General features: G+C 34.2%; 1 protein-coding gene and 1 pseudogene across 1 annotated transcript in view; both read left to right on the top strand.

Moving 5' to 3' along the window:
- Positions 1-27655, top strand: part of LOC111146500 (cyclic nucleotide binding domain containing 1) — a 461604-nt gene that overhangs the window by 315245 nt on the left and 118704 nt on the right. The gene's annotated exons all lie outside the window — the stretch shown is intronic.
- Positions 15456-16774, top strand: LOC111146735 (annotated as a pseudogene).

The raw sequence follows: 27655 nt of genomic DNA, 5'->3' as shown, positions 1-27655 counted from the left end.
ATGACTACTTTCTAAAGCGTGAATACAGCTAAGAAAGCGAACCATGTCATTATAGTTTTGTTTTCTTTGCTCTGACATTTGAGCATCCTAAATTTTTCTGGAATGTCATGTTTACAGATGAGATGAGAAAGCGTGTGTGTCGGGGGGCAGGGTTTAAGATAATCTCAGAAAAATTAAAACATAGTTACATGCAATATTTGTATTTTCATTTTTTAGCAGGCTATGTTGACTATATTAAACCAATAAACCTATGGAATACCACAGATCTTTATCTTCACAGATATTAATGACTTATAAAGTGATATTCATATTTCTAAACTTACTCAGGTAGAATTACATAAATTCTAAACTGTATTCTATAATTATCAAGGAAGTTAGCATTTAAAGGCATTCTCTAACAGTTTATTTGAGAAAGGAATCTTCAAGCTTTATAAATCTGTTTATCATTATTAAGAATATAACTACATTGCCATACATTTTTTTATCATAAAGATAATTTGATTTTCCACAAAACTGGGCCCTAATTGCAAATATATATATTCTTTACATCATATGTTTGGAACCTGTAATACCTCCCATCCCCTCCCTCACTACACCCCACCAAGAAAATGGTATTAGTTGCTTAGGTTCCTAGGACAGTGCGCAAAACCTTAAATCATGTCATCCCTACTTATGATGGAGGGCTTGAAAAATATCTTTCTCTGTTTCTAAAAATAAAAAGTAACCCTTCACCCAACCCATCACTACCACCTTGAGCTATTGAACAGCATAACTGGTCATTCTTTTAGCTTCAAATTTATATTGGTTACTTCACTCCACTAAAAAAAGGAATACAACTGATTGGGTCAGGGGAAAATGAGCATTTATTTAACATCCACTCTATGTTAACTACTTTTTGGTTACTTTTATATGTATTTTCTCATTTACTTCTCATAAATCTCTATCAGGTGATTTAATATTATATATTAAATATTATATAAAATATAATATTTTATATTAATAAAAAGAAACTTCATGAGAGAGAGAAAAGCTAAAAAATTTATTTTTCCAAGGTTAGACTTCTAGTAAATGTCAAATTTGAAATCCAGAACTGATTAATGACAAAATGAAAATATGATATAATGGAAAATCTTCTTTCCATCATGTTATTTTTCCAAGAGATTTTCTAGTATTTGGAAGAGTCAGAAGCAGCTGCCTGTTTGTTAGCAGAAGTAGGCATGTTAGACTCCAGGAAGAAAAAATCTGGAGTTTAATTTTTTTTTAATTTGTCAGGTTCCTGTCATTTTCACATATTTGCCTCTGTGCACTCTGAGAATTAACCTTCCTTCATCAATGCCCATGTTTATTACTCGGCTTCTGCTGATGGCCAGACTTCTGTAGTCCCCATGGTTTTGTTAGATCCCATGCAGTTTACAGAATTTGCCTTGCTCTCTCTTTCAGAAGGATATACCAAAGTGTTTGATGTTTCAGGAAACTCTTATTACTATAATAAACAGTGAGAAATAGACATATGGTTAAAAAGCTCCTCACAATATTCTGTCCCCCCTCCTTTTTTTTCACCTAGGCCTTACAGAGGACAGTATAAATGAAATGATAAATCTTCGGGTATCTACAGTTCTGAATTATACTCAAATATGTTACCCAGAAAATCATAGATTGAAAGAAGTTTATATTGTAAATTTGGTAAAATTTATTGGGTCCTTGGCTTGTTGGAGAAAAATAGAATAAGGACAGAAGACAATCCAATATGAGACAGGGTGAGGAGTATGGGTTGGTATGTTAGAACCAGCAACTGGTAACATAATTGAGAAAAATTAAATAATTGTGTAAGATGACATATAGGTAGCTTAAGAACTTTATTTTAATTTAAAATAGTCTACATATTCCCTATTTTCCATGTTTCGATGGAAGTTGAAGACCTCCTTGAATATGAATCTACCTTAGAGATCTTTACTTTTTTAATACAGCCATGAATTCTAATACACTTAAAGAGTAACAAGAAATAAAATATTTTGTGAGGATTAGATTTTGCTTTTTTTTTCCAGGTTCTTTCCTTTATCAAATTAGGATATTTTCCTATGCAGCTCACAACTATTATGTCTTTCTAATGCACTCATGTTTAGATTTCATAGAAATAAACTCTCACATAGAATATTTATTGGTTTAATATTTTATTAAAACTTATGATTACAATGAGAAATACAATGGACATAAACAGTGTATTTTTGTGTTGAAACGAACACAATCAACTGTTGTCTAGAATACAGCTCTTTTGATTGTACTTGAAACATTTGAATATGTTAAAGTATAACTTACCAGCTGCCAATACTCAATGAGACATGGGCATCGGTCATGTTCTATAGTTTCTTTCTTTTCTTTTCTTTTTTTTTTTTTTTGTCTAGGCACCCCATTTATTAAGTCAGTAGAACAAATCCATAAGTTTAAGTTCTGAATCACCTGGCCAATAAAAAATACACTCACAAAAAAAAGTATCTGTACTCTTGGCATAGAGCATACATGGAATTATGATCTCTGGTGTTTAAAATTGGCCTTGGGGAGTTAAAAACTCCATTACCATGCCTTCTAAGTCTTCCACTCTCCACCTCCATCTTTTCCTGTGCCATTAAGTGGCACATGACAATGAGGAGTATGGAGCTTGAACTTAAACCGGCTGAGTCTGAATCCCAGCTCTATCCTTGGCTAGCTAAAAGACAATTCTGAGACTCAACTTCTTTCTTTCTTTTTTTTTAATTAAATTTTTAAATTTTTTTTATAAACATATAATGCATTTTTATCCGCAGGGGTACAGATCTGTGAATCGCCAGGTTTACACACTTCACAGCACTCACCATAGCACATACCCTCCCCAATGTCCATAACCCCACCCCCCCATCCCGGCCCCCCTCCCCCCAGCAACCCTCAGTTTGTTTTGTGAGATTAAGAGTCACTTATGGTTTGTCTCCCTCCCAATCCCATCTTATTTCATTTATTCTTTTCCTACCCCAAACCCCACACATTGCATCTCCACTTCCTCATATCAGGGAGACCATATGATAGTTGTCTTTCTCCGATTGACTTATTTTGCTAAGCATAATACCCTCTAGTTCCATCAACATTGTCGCAAATGGCAAGATTTCATTTCTTTTGATGGCTGCATAGTATTCCATTGTGTATATATACCACATCTTCTTTATCCATTCATCTGTTGACAGACATCTAGGTTCTTTCCATAGTTTGGCTATTGTAGACATTGCTGCTATAAACATTCGGGTGCACGTGCCCCTTCGGATCACTATGTTTGTATCTTTAGGGTAAATACCCAGTAGTGCAATCGCTGGGTCATAGGGTAGCTCTATTTTCAACTTTTTGAGGAACCTCCATGCTATTTTCCAGAGTGGTTGCACCAGCTTGCATTCCCGCCAACAGTGTAGGAGGGTTCCCCTTTCTCCGCATCCTCACCAGCATCTGTCATTTCCTGACTTGTTAATTTTAGCCATTCTGACTGGTGTGAGGTGGTATCTCATTGTGGTTTTGATTTGTATTTCCCTGAAGCTGAGTGATGTGGAGCACTTTTTCATGTGTCTGTTGGCCATCTGGATGTCTTCTTTGCAGAAATGTCTGTTCATGTCTTATGCCCATTTCTTGATTGGATTATTTGTTCTTTGGGTGTTGAGTTTGCTAAGCTCTTTATAGATTTTGGATACTAGCCCTTTATCTGATATGTCATTTGCAAATATCTTCTCCCATTCTGTCAGTTGTCTTTTGGTTTTGTTAACTGTTTCCTTTGCTGTGCAAAAGCTTTTTGATGCAGTCACAATAGTTCACTTTTGCCCTTTTGCTTCCCTTGCCTTTGGTGATGTTCCCAGGAAGAAGTTGCTGCAGCTGAGGTCAAAGAGGTTGCTGCCTATGTTCTCCTCAAGGATTTTGATGGATTCCTTTCTCACATTGAGGTCCTTCATCCATTTTGAGTCTATTTTCATGTGCAGTGTAAGGAAATGGTCCAATTTCATTTTTCTGCATGTGGCTGCCCAATTTTCCCAACACCGTTTGTTGAAGAGGCTCTCTTTTTTCCATTGGACATTCTTTCCTGCTTTGTCAAAGATTAGTTGGCCATAGAGTTGAGGGTCTATTTCTGGGCTCTATTCTGTTCCATGGATCTGTGGGTCTGTTTTTGTGCCAGTACCATACTGTCTTGATGATGACAGCTTTGTAATAGAGCTTGAAGTCCGGAATTGTGATGCCACCAACTTTGGCTTTCTTTTTCAATATTCCTCTGGCTATTCAAGGTATTTTCTGGTTCCATATAAATTTTAGAATTATTTGTTCCATTTCTTTGAAAAAAATGGATGGGATTTTGATAGGGATTGCATTAAATATGTAGATTGCTTTAGGTAGCATAGACATTTTCATGATATTTATTCTTCCAATCCAGGAGCATGGAACATTTTTCCATTTCTTTGTGTCTTCCTCAATTTCTTTCATGAGTACTTTATAGTTTTCTGAGTGTTGATTCTTTGCCTCTTTGGTTAGGTTTATTCCTAGGTATCTTATGGTTTTGGGTGCAATTGTAAATGGGATTGACTCCTTAATTTCTCTTTCTTCTGTCTTGTTGTTGGTGTAGAGAAATGCAACTGATTTCTGTGCATTGATTTTTATATCCTGACACTTTACTGAATTCCTGTGCAAGTTCTAGCAGTTTTGGAGTGGAGCCTATTGGGTTTTCCACATATAGTATCATATCATCTGCAAAGAGTGATAGTTTGACTTCTTCTTTCCTGATTTGGATGCCTTTAATTTCTTTTTGTTGTCTGATTGCTGAAGCTAGAACTTCTAGTACTATGTTGAATAGCAGTGGTGATAATGGACACCCCTGCCTTGTTCCTGACCTTAGTGGAAAAGCTCTCAGTTCTTCTCCATTGAGAATGATATTTGTGATGGGTTTTTCATAGATGGCTTTGATGATATTGAGGTATGTGCCCTCTATCTCTACACTTCGAAGAGTTTTGATCAGGAAGGGATGCTGCACTTTGTCAAATGGTTTTTCAGCATCTAGTGAGAGTATCATATGGTTAATGTTCTTTCTTTTATTAATGTATTGTATCACATTGATTGACTTGCGGATGTTGAACCAACCTTGCAGCCCTAGAATATATCCCACTTGGTCATGCTGAATAATCCTTTTAATGTACTGTTGGATCCTATTGGCTAGTATTTTGGTGGGAATTTTCGCATCTGTGTTCATCAAGTATATTGGTCTGTAATTCTATTTTTTGATGGGATCCTTATCTGGTTTTGGGATCAAGGTGATACTGGCCTCATAAAATGAGTTTGGAAGTTTTCCTTCCATTTCTATTTTTTGGAATAGTTTCAGGAGAATAGGTATTAATTCTTCTTTAAATGTTTGGTAGAATACCCCTGGGAAGCCATCTGGCCCTGGGCTGTTGTTTGTTTGGAGATTTTTGATGACTGTTTCAATCTCCTTACAGGTTATAGGTCTGTTCAGGTTTTCTATTTCTTCCTGGTTCAGTTGTGGTAGTTTATATGTCTCCAGGAATGCATTCATTTCTTCCAGATTGTCAAATTTGTTGCCATAGAGTTGCTCATAGTATGTTCTTATAATTGTTTGTATTTCTTTGGTGTTGGTTGTGATCTCTCCTCTTTCATTCATGATTTTATTTATTTGGGTCCTTTCTCTTTTCTTTTTGATAAGTCTGACCAGGGGTTTATCAATTTTATTAATTCTTTCAAAGAACCAGCTCCTAGTTTCGTTGATTTGTTCTAATGCTTTTTGGTTTCTATTTCATTGATTTCTGCTCTGATCTTTATGATTTCTCTTCTCCTGCTGGGTTTAGGCTTTCTTTGTTGTTCTTTCTCTAGCTCCTTTAGGTGTAGGGTTAGGTTGTGTATTTGAGGCCTTTCTTGTTTCTTGAGAAAGCCTTGTACCGCTATATATTTTCCTTGCAGGACTGCCTTTGCTGTGTTCCACAGATTTTGAACTGTTGTGTTTTCATTATGATTTGTTTCCATAAATTTTTTCAATTCTTCCTTAATTTCCTGGTTGACCCATTCATTCTTTAGAAGGATGCTGTTTAGTCTCCATGTATTTGGGTTCTTTCCAAATTTCCTCTTGTGATTGAGTTGTAGCTTCAGAGCATTGTGGTCTGAAAATATGCAGGGAATGATCCCAATCTTTTGATACCGGTTAAGACCTGATTTGTGACCCAGGATGTGATCTATTCTGGAGAATGTTCCATGTGCACTAGAGAAGAATTGTATTCTGTTGCTTTGGGATGAAATGTTATGAATATATCTGTGATGTCCATCTGGCCCAGTGTGTCATTTAAGGCCTTTATTTCCTTGTTGATCTTTTGCTTGAATGATCTGTCCATTTCAGTGAGGGGAGTGTTAAAGTCCCCTACTATTATTGTAATATTGTTGATGTGTTTCTTTGATTTTGTTATTAATTGGCTTATATAGTTGGCTGCTCCCATGTTAGGGGCATAGATATTTAAAATTGTTAGATCTTCTTGTTGTACAGAACCTTTGAGTATGATATAGTGTCCTTCTTCATCTCTTGTTATAGTCTTTGGCTTAAAGTCTAATTGATCTGATATAAGGATTGTCACCCCAGCCTCCTTCTGATGTCCATTAGCATGGTAAATTGTTTTCCACCCCCTCACTTTAAATCTGGAGGTGTATTTGTCTAAAATGAGTTTCTTGTAGGCAGCATATTGATGAATTTTGTTTTCTTATCCATTCTGATACCCTGTGTCTTTTGATGAGGGCATTTAGCCCATTAACATTCAGGGTAACTATTGAGAGATATGAGTTTAGTGCCATTGTATTGCCTGTAAGGTGACTGTTACTGTATATTATCTGTTCCTTTCTGATCTACTACTTTTATGCTCTCTTTGCTTAGAGGACCCCTTTCAATATTTCCTGCACAGCTGGTTTGGTGTTTGCTAATTCTTTCAGTTTTTGTTTGTCCTAGAAAGTTTTTATCTCTCCTTCTATCTTCAATGATAGCCTAGCTGGATATAGTATTCCTGGCTGCATGTTTTTCTCATTTAGTGCTCTGAATATATCATGCCAGTTCTTTCTGGGCTTCCAGGTCTCTGTGGATAAGTCTGCTGCCACTCTAATATTTTTACCATTGTATGTTACAGACTTCTTGTCCTGGGCTGCTTTCAGTATTTTCTCTTTGTCGCCAAGACTTTTAAATTTTACTATTAGGTGACGCAGTGTGGACCTATTCTTATTGATTTTGAGGGGGGTTCTCTGCACCTCCTGGATTTTGATGCTTGTTCCCTTTGCCATATTAGGGAAATTCTCTCCAATATACCTTCTGCTCCCCTCTCTCTTTCTTCTTCTTCTGGAATCCCAATTATTCTAATGTTGTTTCATCTTATGGTGTCACTTAATTCTCCCCTCGTGGTCCAGTATTAGTTTGTCTCTCTTTTACTCAGCTTCTTTATTCTCTGTCATTTGGTCTTCTATATTACTAATTCTTTCTTCTGCCTCCTTTATCCTAGCAGTAAGAGCTTCCATTTTTGATTGCACCTCATTAATAGCTTTTTTTATTTCAACTTGGTTAGATTTTAGTTCTTTTATTTCTCCAGAAACGGCTTTTATCTCTCCAGGGAGGGTTTCTCTAATATCATCCAGGCCTTCTTCGAACCCGGCTAGAACCTTGAGAATCATCATTCTGAACTTTAGATCTGACATAATACCAATGTCCATATTGATTAGGTCCCTAGCCTTTGGCATTGCCTCTTGTTCTTTTTTTGTAGTGAGTTTTTCTGCCTTGTCATTTTGTCCAGATAAGAGTATATGAAGGAGCAAATGAAATATTAAAAGGGTGGCAAAGACCCCAGGAAATTGCACTTTAGCCAAATCAGAAGAGACCCCAAATCATGGGGGGAAGAAAGGGGATAAAAAAAAGTTCAGAAAAAAAAATAAAAAAAAAAGAAAGAAAAGAAAGTAAAAAAAATATAAAAAAGAAAAAATTTATATACTAGACTGGTGACTAGAACAGGGTCACTCACTTAATTTTGGGAGTATTTTGGTCTCTTAGAAGAAACTACCTCCCAAAATTTTAAAGAATGAAAAACATATATAAGGGTAAATACAATGAAGGGATGGAATTTGCCTCTAAAGTTGAAAAAAATTTTTTTTTAAATTTCTATAAAGGAGTTGATAAAGTAAGTTGGTTGGGAGAATAAAGAAAAAGAAAGTGGAGAGATTTTGCTTGGGCTGAAGACTAGAACTAGCCCGGAGCTAGATTTAGGGCATATTTTTATCTATTAGTAGAAGTTGTACCACAAATTTTTTAGAAGAAAAAACCCTATGTGTATACAAAAAATAAAGTTAGATACAATGAAGGATAAAATATGACTATAATAATGATGGTTCAAAAAAGATTATTATTATTTTTTTTATGAAAGGTATTGTTAAGATAAACTAGTTAAAAAATGTTAAAAGAGGAAATGGTAAAAGTTAAAAAGAATTTAGAAGAAGAAAAAAATATTAAAAACAATTAAATTAACTGCAAGACTAAGGAATCATGGGGAGAAAGCCATGAATTCCATGCTTTGCTTTCTCCTTCTTTGGGATTCTGCTGTTCTCCTTGGTACATGAACTTGGTCTTGGCTAGATTTCTTGTTGATCTTCTGTGGGCAGGGCCTGTTGTAGTGATTCTCAAGTGTCTTTGCCCCAGGCGGAATTGCACCGCCCTTACCAGGGGCCGGGCTAAGTAATCCGCTCGGGTTTGCTTTCCATAGCTTTTGTTCCCTGAATGCTTTCCATAGAGTTCTGGAGGATGGGAATGAAAATGGTGGCCTCCCAATCTCCGGCCTGGAGGAGTTGAGAGCTCGGGGCCCCACTCCTCAGTCTGCCCTCACAGACAAGCGCTCAATCAGTCCCGTGTCCCTGGCCTCTGGCTGCGCTCCGAGCTCACCCAGCCTTCGACCTATTCAAGGTAACCCTGAGCTGAGAGCTCACTCCTCGGCTCCACCTCTGTAGCCCGCTTCCCCACTCATACCTGCGAGCTCTGCGACACTCAGACACCCCCGATCCATCTGTGACCCTGCGGGACCTGGGGCCACGCTGACCCCGCGTGGGCTTCACCCCGTTTAGCCTCTGGAGCGATGTCCCTCAGTGGACCAGACTTTTAAAAGTCCTGATTTTGTGCTCCATTGCTTCTCCGCTTGCTGGGAGCTGGCCCCTCCCCCTGCAGTCTATCTTCCTGTCGCTTTGGATTCATTTCTCCGCCAGTCCTACCTTTCAGAAAGTGGTCAATTTTCTGTTTCTAGAATTGTTGCTGTTCTTCTCTTTGGTCTCCTGTTGGATTTGTAAATGTAGATCTCCTGCTACCTGATGTAGTCTCAGCCTGCTACTTCTCCACCATCTTGACTCCTCCCCCTATAGTTTTTTTTTATCTTGGTATATCTCTTAAGTGGAGTCTGTTTAAGAGAACTTTTGGTAAAAACTTAAATGATCAGAGCCTAGCAAGGGTATTCAAGAAAGGCTTCATGAATTCTTACTTTAATGTGTTTTGTTAGATATATTTGCATCCTAAATGACAGAAATTGAACACATGTATCAAGAGAAAATATACTAATAAACTCAAAGTAATTTATTGATATATGTAATTGGGAAGTTCACGAACTTATCTGTCAGGAAACCTTGATCCAAAATCTGACCTAATTGCACTATGATTGTTTGTTCCAGTCCTTGGTTTTGTTTTGCTTTGTATTCATTCCCTTCTCCAGCAAGTTTCCCCATGTTAAGGTCAAAAATATCTAGGGGATACATTTTTGTTACAGCAAACAATCACTGTGAAAAGGTCTGTTCCTGATTGTTCCAGGAAAAATCTAGTAAGTCTCACTGGCTGAGTCTGAGTCACATATACACTCAACAACTCACTCTGGCTAGGAAAGGGATTTTGTCATTCAGCTGGAGCTTGATCACAGCCCTGCCCCTGGAAAATGGTAAAGTTCTCCTTGAACCACTTGGACTGCCAAAGAGGTTGAGTGTGTCTCTACAGAGATGCTGAGACAACAAAAAATGCAAACTTTATCCAAGTAGAAGTGTGGCATTATCTAACTTTCAAAGCTTTGGGGCAGCACTTAAAGGCAGAGAGGACTGCCTCCTATTAGACCCAGATATGCTTTGTCTTCTCTATGATTTTATTTCTTCATGACCCCAAATCATTTCTCCTGCTGTATTACACTATAACTTGCATCAGACCTGGCATTTTCCAGTACGTAAAAGCATTTTCTGCTGTTTAGCTGTTAAATCACAGATCTTCCTCTTTCTCAGAGGCAATGTTTCTAATGCTATCATTTTGTGTACTTGTATTTGCAACTGCCTTTATATGACTTCATGAAATATAATCCCCTGCATGAATTTTCTGGAATCTCTAGAATGACTCTTGCTCAGGATTATTATAAGAAGAGTTTTGCAGGCTTCCATAGTTTAAACAAAGCAAAAGTCTATATATCTATACATCTATCTAACTATCTAGCTATCATCTATCATGTCTATTATCTTCTGGACTGAGCACCTAGAAGTTACTCTCTTGTACTTTCTGTCTCCTCAAAGCATCGTATCAGTAGTTTCAAGATAATAATCTATTTTTATTTTTTTAATTCTGAAAATATTTTATTTTTATTTGAGAGAGAGCAAGAGATCTCAGAGAGGGAGAGGGAGAAGCAGACTTCTCACTAAGCAGAAAGCCTGACTTGGGTGGGGCTTAATCCCAGGACCCTGAGATCATGACTGAGCTGAAAGCAGATGCTTAATCGATGGAGCCACCCAGGCACCACAATAATAATCTATTTTTAACAAATTGATACCTTGCTTCAAGGTACTAGTGGTTTTGTTTTAATCATTTCTCATTATATATGAGAATTATATATGTTATATTTGCACAACCTCCTGTATGTTCTCAGGTCAATAGCACATGATAGCACATGATTAGTTTCATTTCTTTAGATATTAGCAGTACTGAATTTATGTCAGTGGCATTGTTATATATTTTGGATATCAAACAAATGTTTACGCAAGGTTTTCCAAGCTACTAGCTAATAACAAAAGGAGCGGATCTTAGCGCTAGTGAAATATAGTGGAGATTTACATTGTTTATAAAAAGAAAAGAAAAAAAAACTCTGCTAGGTGCAGTCTACCTCTGCCTATAGCATTCTTATTTACTATTTCAATTTTTTTGCATTTCTACATGCAAATGACAGCCACGAGTCATTAATTATTCATAAGTGCACATGTTGCTTTTCAGAATTTAATAAAAGATGTTATTTGCATCTTTTTATAATCTAGCATTTTGGGAGGCACCAGCATGGCTCAGTCAGTTAAGCATCTGCCTTCAGCTCAGGTCATGGTCCCAGAGTCCTGGGTTCATGCCCCACATCATGTTCCCTACTGGGTGGAGAGCCTGGTTCTCCCTCTCCCTCTGCTGCTGTGCCTGCTTGTGCTCTCTTTCTCTCTCTCTTTCTGTGTCAAATAAATAAATAATTTTTTAAAATAAATCTAGCGTTCTGGCAAAACTAAATATTTCAAATAATAATAGTCCACATAGTCTTTTGTTCAATCAAAAATCAAGACAAATCTTGGATTAGTAGAGGGCAGCCATGTCAAAGATCTGTATTTCCCTTTTGGTCTCTGTAGATACCCAAATCTTACAGGAGACGTTAGGAGATAGTTACAGCTCTGAGAAGAATGTGAGCATTAACATAAATTTAGGCTGAAGTGCTATAGTAGTTCTGTTTAAACATCTCAAATAACATACTTTTTATTTTCTGAATTATTTTAATACTTAATTTTTGACCATTTTTGTAATAATAGCCTTATTTTCTGATGTTTATTTATTATTACTTAGAGATTTTATTCATTTATTTGATAGAGAGAGAGAGAGAGAGAGAGCACGAGACTGAAGAAGGGCAGAAGGAGAGGAAAAATCAGACTCCCTGCTAAGCAAGGAGCCTGAGCAGGCCTCAATCCCAGGACCAAGGCAGACGTTAACCACTGAGCCACCCAGGCACTCTTCTGATGTTTATTTTAACATTAAGTCAATTTTTCACCCAGAAAACTTGGCAAGGCTTTATATTAAAATATCATATACTTAAAAATTCCATTTCAGACAGAACAAAGTGATATTGAACTTGAGAGGTTTGCTTCTTTTTTGCACATACTGTATTAATATTAATCCACTTATGTTTGTTTGACAAATGTTATTTTAGAAAATATTGCAGCAACTTACCTTGAGATAATATTTGCCATAGAATATAAAATATAAATCAAATTTGAGTTACTCTTCAAAAATAAATGATATGTTTTCGAATAATGTGACGATAGTTATTTAGGCATTTTACACAGAATAATTTTGTTTATGTGCTTAAGTAGTTATTTTCAAGAATCACTTTGGACCTTTATTTATCCATGCTGTTTGTCAAATATTTAAGACACAGTTTTACAGAGAACTATACCTTACTTGAACAAATCTTTCAGTTTTGAAGAAACTATCAATAGTTTTTATTGCATTTGAACCACAAGAATATCACTTAACAAACCACCTCAGCCACTTATTTAATGTCCTGCATAACCTGCATAAGTGATGTTTTTGTTTATCACAGGGAGATCTGATGCCTTATACTTTATTCTTATGCTTTCTTCATTAGATTGAAAGTTACTTGTAGAATTACTTGTTAAAAAAATAGAAAAATATAAGAAAATACATTATAATAGTTATATAGATTTCACATTTCTAACATTTTAGTCACTTCTCTTATATAATGACAGTAGGAAAAAACTTGTCAGCAACAGAAATAATTTCCATAATGGTACATCAAGACAAAAATTTGTCTTATCCCCAGTTTTCTATCTCATGTTTTCTAGTATAAATTGTTGGTTTTGCTTTGTCTGTTTGTCTCAGAAGACTAATCATAGCATCCTTTTCTAGAATATTGGAAAATTTCTTACTGAGTATCAGAAGCACACTGTAATAACAGTATGAATATTTTAGTATGGCTAACATTAGTTAATTTGATTAAATTTTTGTAAAGAACAAGTGATACCAATGGTCTCTTTCAGATTTAGTAAAACGTGAAAGTTAAAGTGGATGAAGATAATACAAAAGTATATAAAAATATTAAAAAGACTAGGAATTTCAAATGTAAATATCAATATAAGAATCCTGAAAATTATATTGGAAAACATAATCCAGTAGCACTTTAAGGAATAAGACACTAAAAAAGTTGATTCATTCGAGGAATTCAATGGGAATTAACTCAAAATAATTTTTTTTAAAAAGCCATTAGTATCTTTACTAAAATATAGATCAAGGTAGAAACATAACTTGTGTTCATGGCAGTTAAAACGCCTTTGAGGAAATTCCGACACAAAATCCTAATAAATTAAGAATAGATAAAATGTTCTAATATAAAGTGATCCAGATCTCAAAAAATAAGTTAGCTATGTTCTTAATAGTAAATAGCAAAAGAATTATTATTAAAGTGATGAACTTACTAACATTTTTCTTTATTTATTTTTTAAGTTTTTATTTAAATACCAGTTTAGAATTTAACATACAGTGTAATCTTGGTTTCAGGTGTATAATTTAGTGATTCAACACTTACATACAATACTCAGTAAAACATTTTTAAATAAAATAAGTAATAAATATGAACTTGTAAAAGCAGGAAGTAAAATCATCCTTACTTACGAATTATATTATTTATTTGTGAAGTCAATGAGAAAATTATTAGGAACCATGGAATTGAGTGAAACTACTGGTGGCAAGCTTAATATTTAAGTTTTATTTTATAAAACCTATTTAAAAATTTAAAGGAAGAAGAGATTTTATATATATCATAGCAACCAAAAATATGAAATATCTAGAAACACACTTAATAAAAACTATATGTAAAAGTCAACTGAGTTACATGAAATAAGACAAAAATTGAAACAAAACTTTTTCTTGAATAGGAAACTACATTACTGCAAAGATGATTTTTTTCACAAATTTGTTAGCCTAATGTAAACATAATAAAAAACAGCAGCAGGAATTCTTTTTAAAGTTGATGTTTATACTGATATCTACATACAAAATAAAATAAGTGAACTTTAAAAGTGCTTTCTTTTCTTTTTTAAAAAATTTTATGTTATTTTTTCAGTGTTCCAAGTTTCATTGTTTATGTGCCACACCCAGTCCTCCATGGAATACATGCCCTCCATAATATCCACCACCAGGCTCACCCAACCCCCCATTTCCTCCCTTCCAAAACCCTCAGTTTGTTTCTCAGAGTCCACAGTTTCTCATGGTTGGTCTCACCTTCCGATTTCCCCTAATTCACTTTTCCTTTCCTTCTCCTAACGTCCTCCCCGTTATTTCCTATGCTCCACAAGTAAGTGAAACCATATAATAATTGACTTTCACTGTTTGACTTATTTCACTCAGCATAATCTCCTCCAGTCCCATCCATGTTGATGCAAAAGTTGAGTATTCATTCTTTCTGATGGCTGAGTAATATTCCATTGTATCTATGTACCATATCTTCTTTATCCATTCATCTGTTGAAGGGCTTAAAATACTAAGAGAATATAATATAAATAAAATATTTTATTTGGAAAGCCGACTAATTGAAAGACTAAGGAAGAAAACATGGCAATTCCATATGACAAATTTAGTGTTGAAATTTAGTATAATATAGAGGTGTTATTTCAAAGAGTAGGAAAAAAGATAGTTTATTAAATATCTTATTGTTAGACAAGTAGGGTACAAATACATCTCAGGTGGATTAAAAACTATGTAAACAATGATGTCATAACATTGCTATAAGAAAACAATAGCAAATTCATTTTCTAACCTTGGTGGAGGAAATCCTTTAAAACATGACAAAAGAAAAAGGTAAAAGACAAATTGAAATATTTATCTCTGCATAACAAAAATTCAGTATTCTAAATGGAAAAAATGTTCTATAACTATTAATATACAAATATCAGGCTAGGGCGCCTGGGTGGCTCAGTGGTTAGGGCCTCTGCCTTCGGCTCAGGTCATGATCTCAGGGTCCTGGGATCGAGTCCCGCATCGGGCTCTCTGCTCAGCAGGGAGCCTGCCTCCTCCTCCTGTCTCTCTCTGCCTGCCTCTCTTCCTGCTTGTGATCTGTCAAATAAATAAAAAAAAAAAAATCTTAAAAAAAAATATCAGGCTAATAAAGTTGCTGTACACATAAGAAATAAATTATTTTAATTTAAAAATGGCTGTTACCAATAGTCGTAAAATCTCAAGGAGGATGGGTAGGGGAAAGAGAATGAAGAAAAAAGAGAATAGAAAGTTCTCAGCAGGTTCTCTTATGTTGACCATCTGAGAGTTGCACTATAAGAAGAAACAACCTCTTCCTCTTCCTCTCTGCCATCTGCTCAGCAGCCACGAATCAGCAACCATGCATGAATGCATCTCCCTCCATGTTGGCCAGGCTGGTGTCCATATTGGCAGTGCCTCCTGGGAGCTCTATTGCTTGCAACATGGCATTCAGCCAGATGGTCAGATGCCAAGTGACAAGACCATTGGGGGAGATGACTCCTTCAACACCTTGCTCAGTGAGATGGGCACTGGAAAGCATGAGCCCAGGGCAGTGTTTGTAAACCTGGAACCCACAGTCATTGATGAAGCTCATTACAGGCAAGGAGGATGCTGCCAATAACTATACCCTAGGGCTCTACAAGGAAATCGGTGACCTTGTGTTGGACCAAATTCACCAACTGGCCCACCAGGGCACAGGTCTTCAGGGCTTCTTGGCTTTCCACAACTTTGGAGGGGAATGGTTCAGAGTTCATCAACCTACTGATGGAACATTTCTTTGATGATTATGGCAGGAAGTCCAGGCTGGAGTTCCCCGTTTACCCAGCTCATCCCCTGCCTCTGCCCCCACCAATTTCCACAGCTTTAGTTGAGCTTTACAGCTCCATCCTCACTACCCACACCACCTGGGAGCACTCATTGTGTCTTCATGGTAGACAATAAGGCCATCTATAATATGTGTTGTAGAAACCTTGATACTGAATGCCCAACTTACAATAACCTAAGTAGGCTGGTTGATAGGTCAAATTGTGTCATCAATCACTGCTTTCCTGAGTGGAAATGGAGCCCTGAATATTGATCTGACAGAATCAGACAGACCAACTTTTGGTGACTTGTCCTCACATCCACCTTCCTCTGGCCATATATGCTCCTGTCATCTCTGCTGAGAAAGCTGACTCTGAACAGCTTTCTGTAGCTGAAATCACCAATGAATGCTTTGAGCCAGCCAACTAGATGGTGAAATATGACCTTCACCATGGCAAATGCATGGCTTGCTACCTGTTGTACTATGGTGACTTGGTTTCCAAAGATGTCAGTGCTGCCATTGCTACTATCAAGACCAAATGTGCCATCCAGTTTGTGGACTGCTGCCCCACCAGTTCCAAAGTCAGCATTAATTACCAGCCTTTGTACCTGGTGGAGACATGGCTAAAGTACAACAAGCTGTATGCACGCTGAACAGCATCACAGTCATTGCTGAGGCCTGGGCTTGCCTGGACCACAAGTTTGACCTGATGTATGCCAACTGCCTTTGTTCACTGGTATGTGGGTGAAAGCATGGAGGAAGGAGAGTTTTTTGAGGTCTGTGAGGATATGGCTGCTCTTGAGTAGGATTATAAGGAGGTTGTTGTGGACTCTGTTGAAGAAGAGGATGAAGAAGGAGAGGAATACTATAGTTAAAAAGGTCACAAAAGTGCTGCCCTTACAGGGTAGCTTATTCTGTTTTAAACACTGAAAAGTTGTGCTCTGATCAGTTGATTTGTATATAATAGTGTATACTTTCATGTAAAATGACTGACCTATGCTTTAAAACACAATACTTTCTGGGACGCCTGGGTGGTTTAGTTGGTTGGGTGACCAGCTTTTTATTTTGGCTCAGGTCATGATCTCAGGGTCCTGGGATCAAGTCCACTTTCTGGCTCCACCCTCTGTAGAGAGCCTTCTTAAGGGTCTGTCTCTCCTCCATCTGCCCCATCCCCTACTCATGTACTCATTCTCTCTCTCTCCGTGTATCTCTAAAGTAAATAAATCTTAAAAAAAAAAGAAAGAAAGAAAGAAAGAAACAAAATCACAACACTTTATTACAGACTCAAGCTGTCCATTTCTCTGATGGGTTTGAATAAAGTATTCCTGTCTTAAATGAAAAAAAAAAAAAGACAGTCTCTATGAGGTAATAAAAACCTTGCATAATTCAACTTCACTCATAATTTGAAAATTTTATTTTAATTAGAATTTTCTACCTATCCCATTGACAAAAAATGAAAATAATTTTAATACACAAGATTCTCTAGGAAGTTAAAAAGAAGAATCTTGTGCATTTTAGGTGGGCATGTCAGCTGGTACAGCATGTTTCAAGACTAATTTGTCAAAATCTACAAAAAATAAAAAAAACTTTATAGCAGCAAATTCTATTGCTAAAAATTTATACTACTAGTAAATATACACTTGTTAATTCAAAGGTATATGTATAATAATTTTAATTGTACATTTTTTAGCAGTGGGAAACTAATTAATGTCTACCAGGAAAGGGCTGGTTAAGTGAATTATGGGACATTCATTGAATGGAAATATAAAGAATATAAGAATGAAGCAAATATAAAGAGTGAAGCGAGTCATATATGCAGATGTATACAGATGTTCAAGATATGCTTAAAAGTGAAAAAGAGACAGAATGTGTTTAGAGATTGGTTCTAGTGGTATGTAATTATTTACTGAATTATATCCATATATAATTATGTAGCTATAGAAATACTAATGAATATGAATTTATAATTATATAAATAAACATTACATAGCATAATATATATTAAAGAGCATCACTGGAGGAGGATAATCACTTGGATTTGAATTCTGGCTACATTACTTATTATTTGTGAGATATTGAACAAGTCATGTAACTTTGTGCCTCATTTTTCTCCTTTGGAAATAGGGATAATAATAGTACTTAATCTCTGAGGCCTATTATCAGAGTTTTCTGTTGTGATTTGTCTAGATTGAGGTATATTGATTTTATTGACCTTCTCAAAGAATCAGCTTTGTCTGTTTATTGATTTTCTGTATTTTGCTATTTTCCCTTTGGTTGATTTCTCTGCCTCTCTTTATTATTTATTTTTCTGCATATGTTGAGTTTCATATACCATTATAGGATCAAGATAGAAACTGAGGTTGTTGACTTAAGAACTTTTTCCTTTGTTAATATATCCATTTAGTGCTATTCCCTCTATGTACTGCTTTAGATGTACTGCACAAATGTTGATTATTGGTCTTTGTTTTCATCTCACTCAAAATGCTTTGTAATTTTCCTTTTGATTACTTATTGACCCATAGTTTATCTGGAAATATGTTATTACACTTCCAAGTATTTTTTCCAGTTAATGATTTTATATTTTAATTTTATTTTTGTCAAAGAGCATATTTTATGTGTTGTGAATTCCTTAAAGTTTGTCAAGGCTTGTTTTATAGTCCATAATATGGTCTATATGGTAAGTGTACCATGTGAACTTGTAAACAATATGTATTCTGATATTATTGAATGAAAAATTCATTTCAATCAAATGTAGACTATTTTTGGCTGATATTTTTTCAAATATTCTTTCCTTTTTGGGGATACCCCAGTTTGTATGTATATTAGGCTGATGGAACTTGTCCTCTGTTTCACTATTGCTTTGTCCTCTGTGTGTGTATGTATGTGCATTTCTTTTTATCCCCCTGTGTTCCATTTTGGATTCTTGCTATTACCATGTCTTCATTTTATTAATATTTTTTGGCACTATCTAATTTACTACAAATCATAATCCTGTGTTTTCCACCTAGTCATTTTAGTTCTCATCTCTCAAAATTAGATTTATATCCTCTGTAGCCACAGGAAAAATACACTTTTTCTCAACAGATAAGTTTTATATACACACACACACACACACACACACATACATACACATATGTATATATATACACACAGATATTATATATTATAATTTATAATAAATATATTAATTTATACATGACATATTTTATATATTTGTACTTATTATTATAGTTATAATATATATACAGATAATTATACATATATGTAGAGAGAGAGGAAGTTAACATAATTTTACCTAAATTTAATTCTAATACTTTAATCAACAAATACTGATTAATTACAAAATAACATTGCTCTGTGAGAAAGAAATTAACAGTGAAAGTTGTAGAGTTTGAAAATAGACAGTGCTAACCAATCAGGAAAAAGATTCTATGTAGATTATAAATGTTTTTATTTTATTATAAAACCATTTTATAAATGCTTATATTTTGATAAAGGTAATGTGCATGAACCTGTATAACTTATTTTGATGTCTTTTCAGTGAATTATGTCTTTTTTCTTTTTGATAATTGCACCATTTTAAAGTGATCTGAATAAATATTTTTAAATTTTTTATTTTTTCTTAAGATTTTATTTATTTATTTGACAGACAGAGATCACAAGTAGGCAGAGAAGCAGGCAGAGAGAGGAGGAAGCAGGCTCCCCACTGAGCAGAGAGCCCGATGCGGGGCTCCATCCCAGGACCTTGGGATCATGACCTGAGCTGAAGGCAGAGGCTTTAACCCACTGGGCCACCCAGGCACCCCCTGAATAAATTTTTTAAAAAATATTTACGTCCTCCAGCTTGAAAGCTTCTTAGAATAGTGACACATTCCAAGACCAAGTCCAGATTTCACACCATATGAAGAAAATATATTGAATGGCTGCTTTTTGCATTACATTACATCGTGAAGATGTTATTTTAACTCCAAAAGAGAAAAAAAGAACAAAATTTATGTGGAAGCAAATAAACATTTTACTGTCCTATACTACTGCTTTATTTTTCATTATTTGCCTCTTCTCGGTAACTATATTTCAGGCTTTTCGAAAACATGATTAATAGTGTTTTGTGCATTAGAAAGGTACATACTAATCATTTAATTAAATTAGATAATTTCACTGGTTCTTTTGTTTCTACATTTGCATTTTTAGATAAGGGGAATAAGATCAAGTCTTCAAACTTGGAAAATAACATATTTTCAACAACTCTAAAAATTTAACTAAAAATATTTCTGAGACTTTTCTCAGGTGTCTCTCTAAACACATCTGGTGTGATTATAATTCTGGAGTTTCAATAGAGAAAAATTACTTTGTCAAAGTTAAAATTATGTGCCATCTCCCCTCAGTCAATGATTGACTAACAATATTTCAAAAACTGAATTTTTATTGATAGGAAATTGCACGTGTGTGTGTATGTGTGTGTATTACTCAGGCTATGTTTTAAGGCAGAAATAATGAAAAAAATAGTAGTAACTCAAGTTACTTAGCACCAATTTATTTTTTTGTTGTGGTAATAAACACCAAACACAGACTTACACGACTTTGTAGTATATGGTGTTGTTAACTATACGCACAGTGTTGTACAGCAGATCCCTAGAGTTGCCTTGTATGTGATAGCTGTTTTTACTTGCTGCTTTCACAATTCTCTATATGACTGGACAATTTTATTATGATTTGTCTGTGTGTATGCTTTCTTCTAGTTGGAGTGAAATGAGCTTCTTGAATGTATATATTCATTTTTTTTTCTCAAGTTCGAGAAGTTTTTAGCCATTATTCCTTCACATAGGATCTCTGCCCCTTCTTCTTTTCATCTCCTTCTGTGACTCCTATAATATGCATGTTCTATGTAATGTTGTCCTACAAGTACTTCAGGTTTTCTTTGTTCTTTTCTATTATTTTTCTTTTAGCTCCTGTACATCAGTAATTTCAAAAGTCCTATCTTCAAGTTTGCTGATTCTTTCTGTTTTCTGGTCAATAGCTATAAAATCCCTCTAGTGAAATTTTCAATCATTTGTTTTATTCTTTAGTTCTAGAATTTCAGTTTGGTTCTTCCACATTTTTTCTATCTCTGATGATATTCTCATTTTGTTCATACATCATTTTCCTGATTTCATATAATTGCCTCTCTGTGTTCTCTTTTAATTCATTCAACATCTCTATGATCTTTTTTTTTTCTTTAGTTCTATGTCTGGTAGTTATTGTCTCCATTTCTTTAGGGCCAGCTTCTTGTGATTTAATTTGTCCCTCTGAATGGGTCATATCCCCCTGTTTCTTTGTATGTTTTGTTATCTTCTGTTGGGACTTTGGAAATTTAAAAAAATATCAGTCACTTCTACAGTCTTTGTGTTATGGTCTTTGCCCTGGGAGGTTTTTCTTAAATCATCCCAGCTGGATATTCTAGGCATCTTTCAAGGCTTTTCTGGGATGTATTCTCTCTGAGTTTATATGTGTAATCTTACTGAAGAAGTTTGCCAAGTGCTACTAATGAACAGTACCTAGTTAGTGTCTGTCTGTGGTACTGTATACTCTGGTATATGTTGAACATTTTTGTTCTCAGTGGATCCCAACCTGGCATTCCTTTCCCATCAGTGCTTAAATTCAGGCAAGATAGAAATCAGTCCCCTGGGCAGCTTCCCAAAATTCAGAACATTGTATGTACCTTCCATTTCTTTCCCTACCCAGGGAGAATCTGGGTGTTAGTGGTTTCTTCCTAATCATGCCACAACACGACTAGGAGTGAGTCTGGTGAGAAAGTGCCATGAATTTTCCTACCAGATTTTATGTGGTTGGTTTTGTGCTTGTCTACAGTACAGGAACTTCTTAATTGCTTTCTGGATTTCTCACAAAGGCAATTAGTCATGTAATGTTAATTCCATTTCTCTGAGGGGAATACAGGTCTGAGGCTTCCTCTACCATCTTCCTAGCTTCTACTTTCTGAAAATGTTTATGCATGTTATTTCTTATTCTTTGCCAAGTAATTCATATATTTCTATTTTGGGGGGATTGGTTTCTGAAGATTCATTTTGTCCATTTGTTTGGGTTACTTTTCCGTATTTGTACATTTGAAAAAAACATCCACCTCTCCCAGTTTTTATGAACTATGATTATACAGGGAAAAACTTTCACCAGTCCATCTAGCTAGGGAATCTGGGACCTTTCGGACTTTTCTGTGGGTATGCCTTCTCTGGATCTATGTGTGTGGATTCTTAATTAGAGGAATTTGCTGGTTAGATATTTTTTCAGGAACTCATAATCTCTTATACTTTCTGGTATCTTCTGATGTACAATGGGTCCTCTGAACTAGCAACATGCCACCCTGTTCTTTTTGTTCTTAGCAGCCCCCATACATCTAAGAAGATGCCAGATACCACCCATAATCCAAGAGAAATGGAGCAAAAGCCAACCCATCAAGCAGCCTAACAAACAGCAAGCAGAACACTGAATGATGTACCATAATTCTCATTCCCTGTGAGGGAAAGGCTACCACACTATTTTTTATTGGCCTATATGCTATACCATGAGTTTTCTAGAGAAGCAGCACACTATACACCTCCTATTTGTTCTCAGTGGCCCCAGACATCTATTCATGAAAGTAATTTATATCTCAGTGTATACATTTTGGGAAAACGAAAAATTATAAAGCATATGCAACTTCTAATTATGCTCTTATAGAATTATTAAACTTTACCTATGTTTTTTCCAGTGTTTTAATTCAAAAGCAAATAATACTTATATATTTTGTCAAAGCTGAATATTATAGAGTTAATGGAACTCTTTTTCACTGGCTTTTATAAAATGAATATATGCACACCAATAACAGTTTTGAGTTCTGAATTTAGTGGAAGCATAATATATTTTATGATTTATTATAATTTATTTAAACATTTCTTTCTTGATTGTCATTTAAGTTGCATAAAATATTACATGCTCGGTTTTGAATACTTAATACCCAAGTACCTATTTACCTGATTATTTCCTTAGGAAAAATTCTTAGAAATATTTCATCAATGTGTATAATTATATCATTCTTGACACATGCTTTAAGTTTACATCTTATAAAATTTCCAACAACTTTTTCATACTCTTGGCTTAGGTTTTTATTAGGGTATTATCTTATATAAGACACTAATATGCAGAAGAATATTGTATAGTATATAACAGGAAGTACCATGCATCATGGGAAAGACTAGTATTTTCTTGAAAATAAAGGGTGTTAGAAAACAATTTGCACATGTGGGGAAGAAGATATTTAATTAGATGTCATGTGGCAAAAACAATTTAAAATGTTAGTTGTTAGTTAAAAATAGAGTTGACAATAGGAAAAATTATTAGTCGTTAAGTTAAAAATAGAGATGACAATAGGAAAATTATGGGTATACATTTCACATTGAAAGTTCAATGTGTAAAAGTAATGAGATTAAAAGGAAAACAATAGTTTCAGGGTAACAAATAAGTATTATAAAAATGATAAGTATAAAAATTTTAAATAAAATCTTATAGGAAAAACATTAATATTCTACTTTTGAAAATGGAAATGGGATTTAGCATATCTTTTTAAAGTTGTTTTGAGAAATACTAAAATATTAAAAACGAAAATTTTCACATATTTTTCAAGCCAGAATATTGTGCACAAAAATGATGACTGGATCATTAATAGGGATATTAAAGTATACATTTGCATAAATATAGAGAATGATTGAACTAATTTGAGTATAAATAACCAACGTTCTGAAAGCATATAATAAAATAAATCTCTTTACTTGAACAGTTTAGCTATGCTGGTCCAGATTACATTAACATATACCAAATGGAATATCTCCTGAATCAAAATTAATTATCGTGAAATTAATGAAGTAAATCATTATCTCAAATAATGAATAAACTTAATTATCATATATACTAGATACAAATTATGAATACATCATACTACCCATGTACTCCTTTGAGCCAGTCCATTTAGTATGTGATTATTCATCTCTGAGATGATGTTGCTTAAGTAATTGAAATAAAATCAATGTAGGATGGTTAGGTAGTGTCAAAATGAAGTAACTAATCAGAGTATCATTGTTAAATGGACAATTACCATGATTAAATAGAATTTATGATTAAAATATATGATTATCAGGTGAAAACGTAGGAACTTCTATTTTTCTACATAAATACAAAATAATTTTCTTCTATTAAATTAGTGCTATTTATAAAGCACTGTCTTTTGCATATTAGGTTAGATTATCTCTTTAATCCTCTAGGTAATTCTGTGAGATAAAGTTATTTTTGCCATTACAACTGAAAATTGGCTATATACAATAGTTACTTTCAATAACCCACTGAAATGGGTTTCATTTCAGTATTCCACAGAAATGAAATATATATATATATATATATATATACATACTTATGTGTTTAACCATATGTATGTGTGTGTGTGTGTATATATATATATATATATATATATATATATATACCAAGATTAATCATCCATCTCCATATATATATATACACATATGTATATATATATGGGATATATATCAACATTAATCACAGTTCTAGAGGGAAAAAAACGATGATACTAGTGAAATCAGAAATATTTTTGGAAGATGGTAATTATACAGTTCCTGTGTTATTTGAAATGTTTCCTTTTAAATATTTCTATTTGCTTAGCATCAAGTTAGTCATTAGTAATGCCACCGAAATTCTTTGATGATCAACACATCTTGCACAAAAGGAAGTCCTCTGTGGATCTTCCATCTGATCCACATTTGCACAATACTACTTTTTCTTGTAGAATAAACTTCTTGAGTATAACAATTACTATGCTTTATTTATTCTGACTGTGACACTGTAATTGAAATTGACTTTGGGTCAGGTGTCAGTCTTTTCCTCAAAACTCTTCTTTTATTACATCAATATGTCATAGTTTGTACAAGAAACAGTAACTAATTTTGTAAAATAATGGCAAACATCACTTAAAATATAAAAAAATTTAAGTACCCCGAAATGAATTCAGTTAGAAAAGTGTAAACCCCTTTATGGTCCAAACTATACACTTTTTTGAATGGTATAAAGAATACTTAGGGAATAGAAATTAGAATGGAATATTGTAAACATTTAATTCCACCTAAACAAATACATGAATTGAATAGAATGATAATGAAAATATTGATAGAATATCTTATGGGACTTGAAGCCCATCAGTATCAGTAAGAGTCTGGCAGACAACATATTACTTGGGAGTGTTGGAAGAGAGTTTAAGGAAGAGACTACATGCAAAGGTGAGGGTAAGATTAAGGAAACGTACCAAAAGATGGTGAAACACAGAGACATGTATAGTAGAAAACCACTACCATGTCTAGATCTGAAGGGGAAAGACTAGAAAGAAATTATCAGTATATGATAGCATTTATAGGTATAAGCACTTTGCTGTAGCAGTTGGTGACCTTAGGACAGGTGTTCAGCCTCTGCTACATAGTAGTCTATCAGGGAGGCAGATGGGGGAATAAGTATCTCAAATTACCTCTTCTATAGTCACCTTCATTTACATCCTATTGGCCAAATTTAAAGAAAACCTAAAGGATGAAGGAGACTGGTTGATGAATTGTATGAGTTTTGGCATTCTAGGGCAAACAACAGAGTAGAGAAAGTTAAGAGTGTGGGGTTGGAGAGACAAACAAAATATTCAGCACCATAATTTTATCTGGAAGAGCAAATACAATATGTTCCAGGAAAATTTTGGTAAAATTTCAATAGGAAAACTTATCTCACAGTACTCAAGACAGTCTAACATTAAAACAATTTAAAAAGTGTTGGAGCACAGGATCACAATAATCAGAAAAACTTTCATAATTTTATTATCAATTTCTATATGATAGTAGGATCTTTTCAGATCAGTTGAGCTAGGATGGAATTTTCAACAACTGTTTCAGGAGTTTTATCCATTTGAGATAAAAACTCTTACCTCATACATTATTCAAATTATAAATATATGAAATTTTTAAGTTAAAAACCTAAAAAATTTATTGAAACAAAATATGGAATTATTGGTCTACCAACTATGCCAGCCATGTGTCTCAAAATATGGAATTATTATATTAGTAATCATTGTCTTTCTCAGTTTCTAGTTTATCAATAAAATTTTAACAGGTTTGATCACATACTAAATAGTAAAAATTATGTGGTAAGATTATAAATAAATGAAATAATTCTTGGGAAACTAGAAGTAAACAATTGCAATGTGTATAATAATGAAGATTAAATAACCATACTCTGAAGAATTACTACAGATAAATAAAAAAAGACAGCTCAGTTTTAAAAATGGACACTATATATGACCAAAAAATCATTAAAATATATAAATAGTAAATACATAAATAAATGGATTCTAACTCTCAGTAAATATCAAGGACATAACAATTAAAATAATTAGAATTCATTTTAAAATTTATCAAAAATATATCAGAATTTACTATTAGATGCTATATGAAAAATTTCATTTTTTATAATTTCAAGTTTTTATTTAAATTGCAGTTAGTTAACATATAGTGTAGTTTCAGGAGTAGAATTTAGTGAGTCATCACTTCCATATAACACCCAGTGCTCATCACAACAAATGCCTCCTTAATGCCCACCACCTATTTAGCCCATCCCCCATCCATGACCCTTCCACTAACCCTCAGTCTGTCCTCTATAGTTAAGAGTCTGTTTTAGAGTTTGCTTCTCTCTCTCTTTTGCCCTATGTTTATCTGTTTTGTTTCTTAAATTTCACAAATGAGTGAAATCATATGGTATTTGTCTTTCTCTGAATGACTAATTTCATAATACACTCTAACTCCATCCACATCACTGCAAATGGCAAGAGTTCTTTCTTTTTGATGGCTATATATATATATATATACCACATCTTCTTTATCTATTCATCAGTCAATGGACATTTGGGCTCTTTCCATAATTTAACAATTGTTGTTAATACTGCTATAAACATCAGGGTACATGTGCCCCTTTGAATCAGCACTTTTGTATCCTTTGGGTAAATAGCTAGTAGTGCAATTACTGGATTAGAAAGTATTTCTATTTTTAACTTTTCGAGGAACTCCATACTGTTTTCCAGAGTGCTTGCACCAGTTTGCATTCTCAACAACAGTGTAAGAGGGTTCCCTTTTTTCCACATCATTACCAATACCTACTGTTTCCTGTGGTGTTAATATTACCTATTTTGACAGGTGTGAAGTGAAATCTCATTGTAGTTTTGATTGGTATTTCCTTGTTAATGGGATATTGAGCATCTTTTCATCTGTCTGTTAGCTGAAAAATTTTAGTTTATAGAAAATTTTGCACCTATCTGTAGATGTTCATAAAAGAAATTTATTATAGAATATTTTTAACTAGCAAAATTTGGAACTATTTAAAAGCTTAATTTTACAAAAATTATTATATTCTCCTAAATTATAGTACCTCTACACCATGGAATCTTAAAAATAATGTTTCTCTATACATACAGAAGTGGAAAGTTCACTAGAAAACATTGACAAGCATAAAAAAAGAAATAATTTAAAAAGGAAATCATACCACAGAACAGTATAAATGACATGATGCATTTATTTTAAAAGAATGTTAACCTGATGAAACAATCTTAAGATACAGCAAGATAGAATTCAATGAAAATATTGTGGTAAACAAATAAGGCATTATATATTGCTAATAGGAATGAGAGAGAGAAATGT

The sequence above is a fragment of the Enhydra lutris genome, unplaced genomic scaffold, assembly GCF_002288905.1.
Source record: "Enhydra lutris kenyoni isolate GAN:26980312 unplaced genomic scaffold, ASM228890v2 scaffoldscaffold14, whole genome shotgun sequence".
Lineage (NCBI taxonomy): Eukaryota > Metazoa > Chordata > Mammalia > Carnivora > Mustelidae > Enhydra > Enhydra lutris.
The sequence above is the reverse complement of the archived record's forward strand: the minus strand, read 5'-3'. Positions and strand labels throughout refer to the sequence as shown.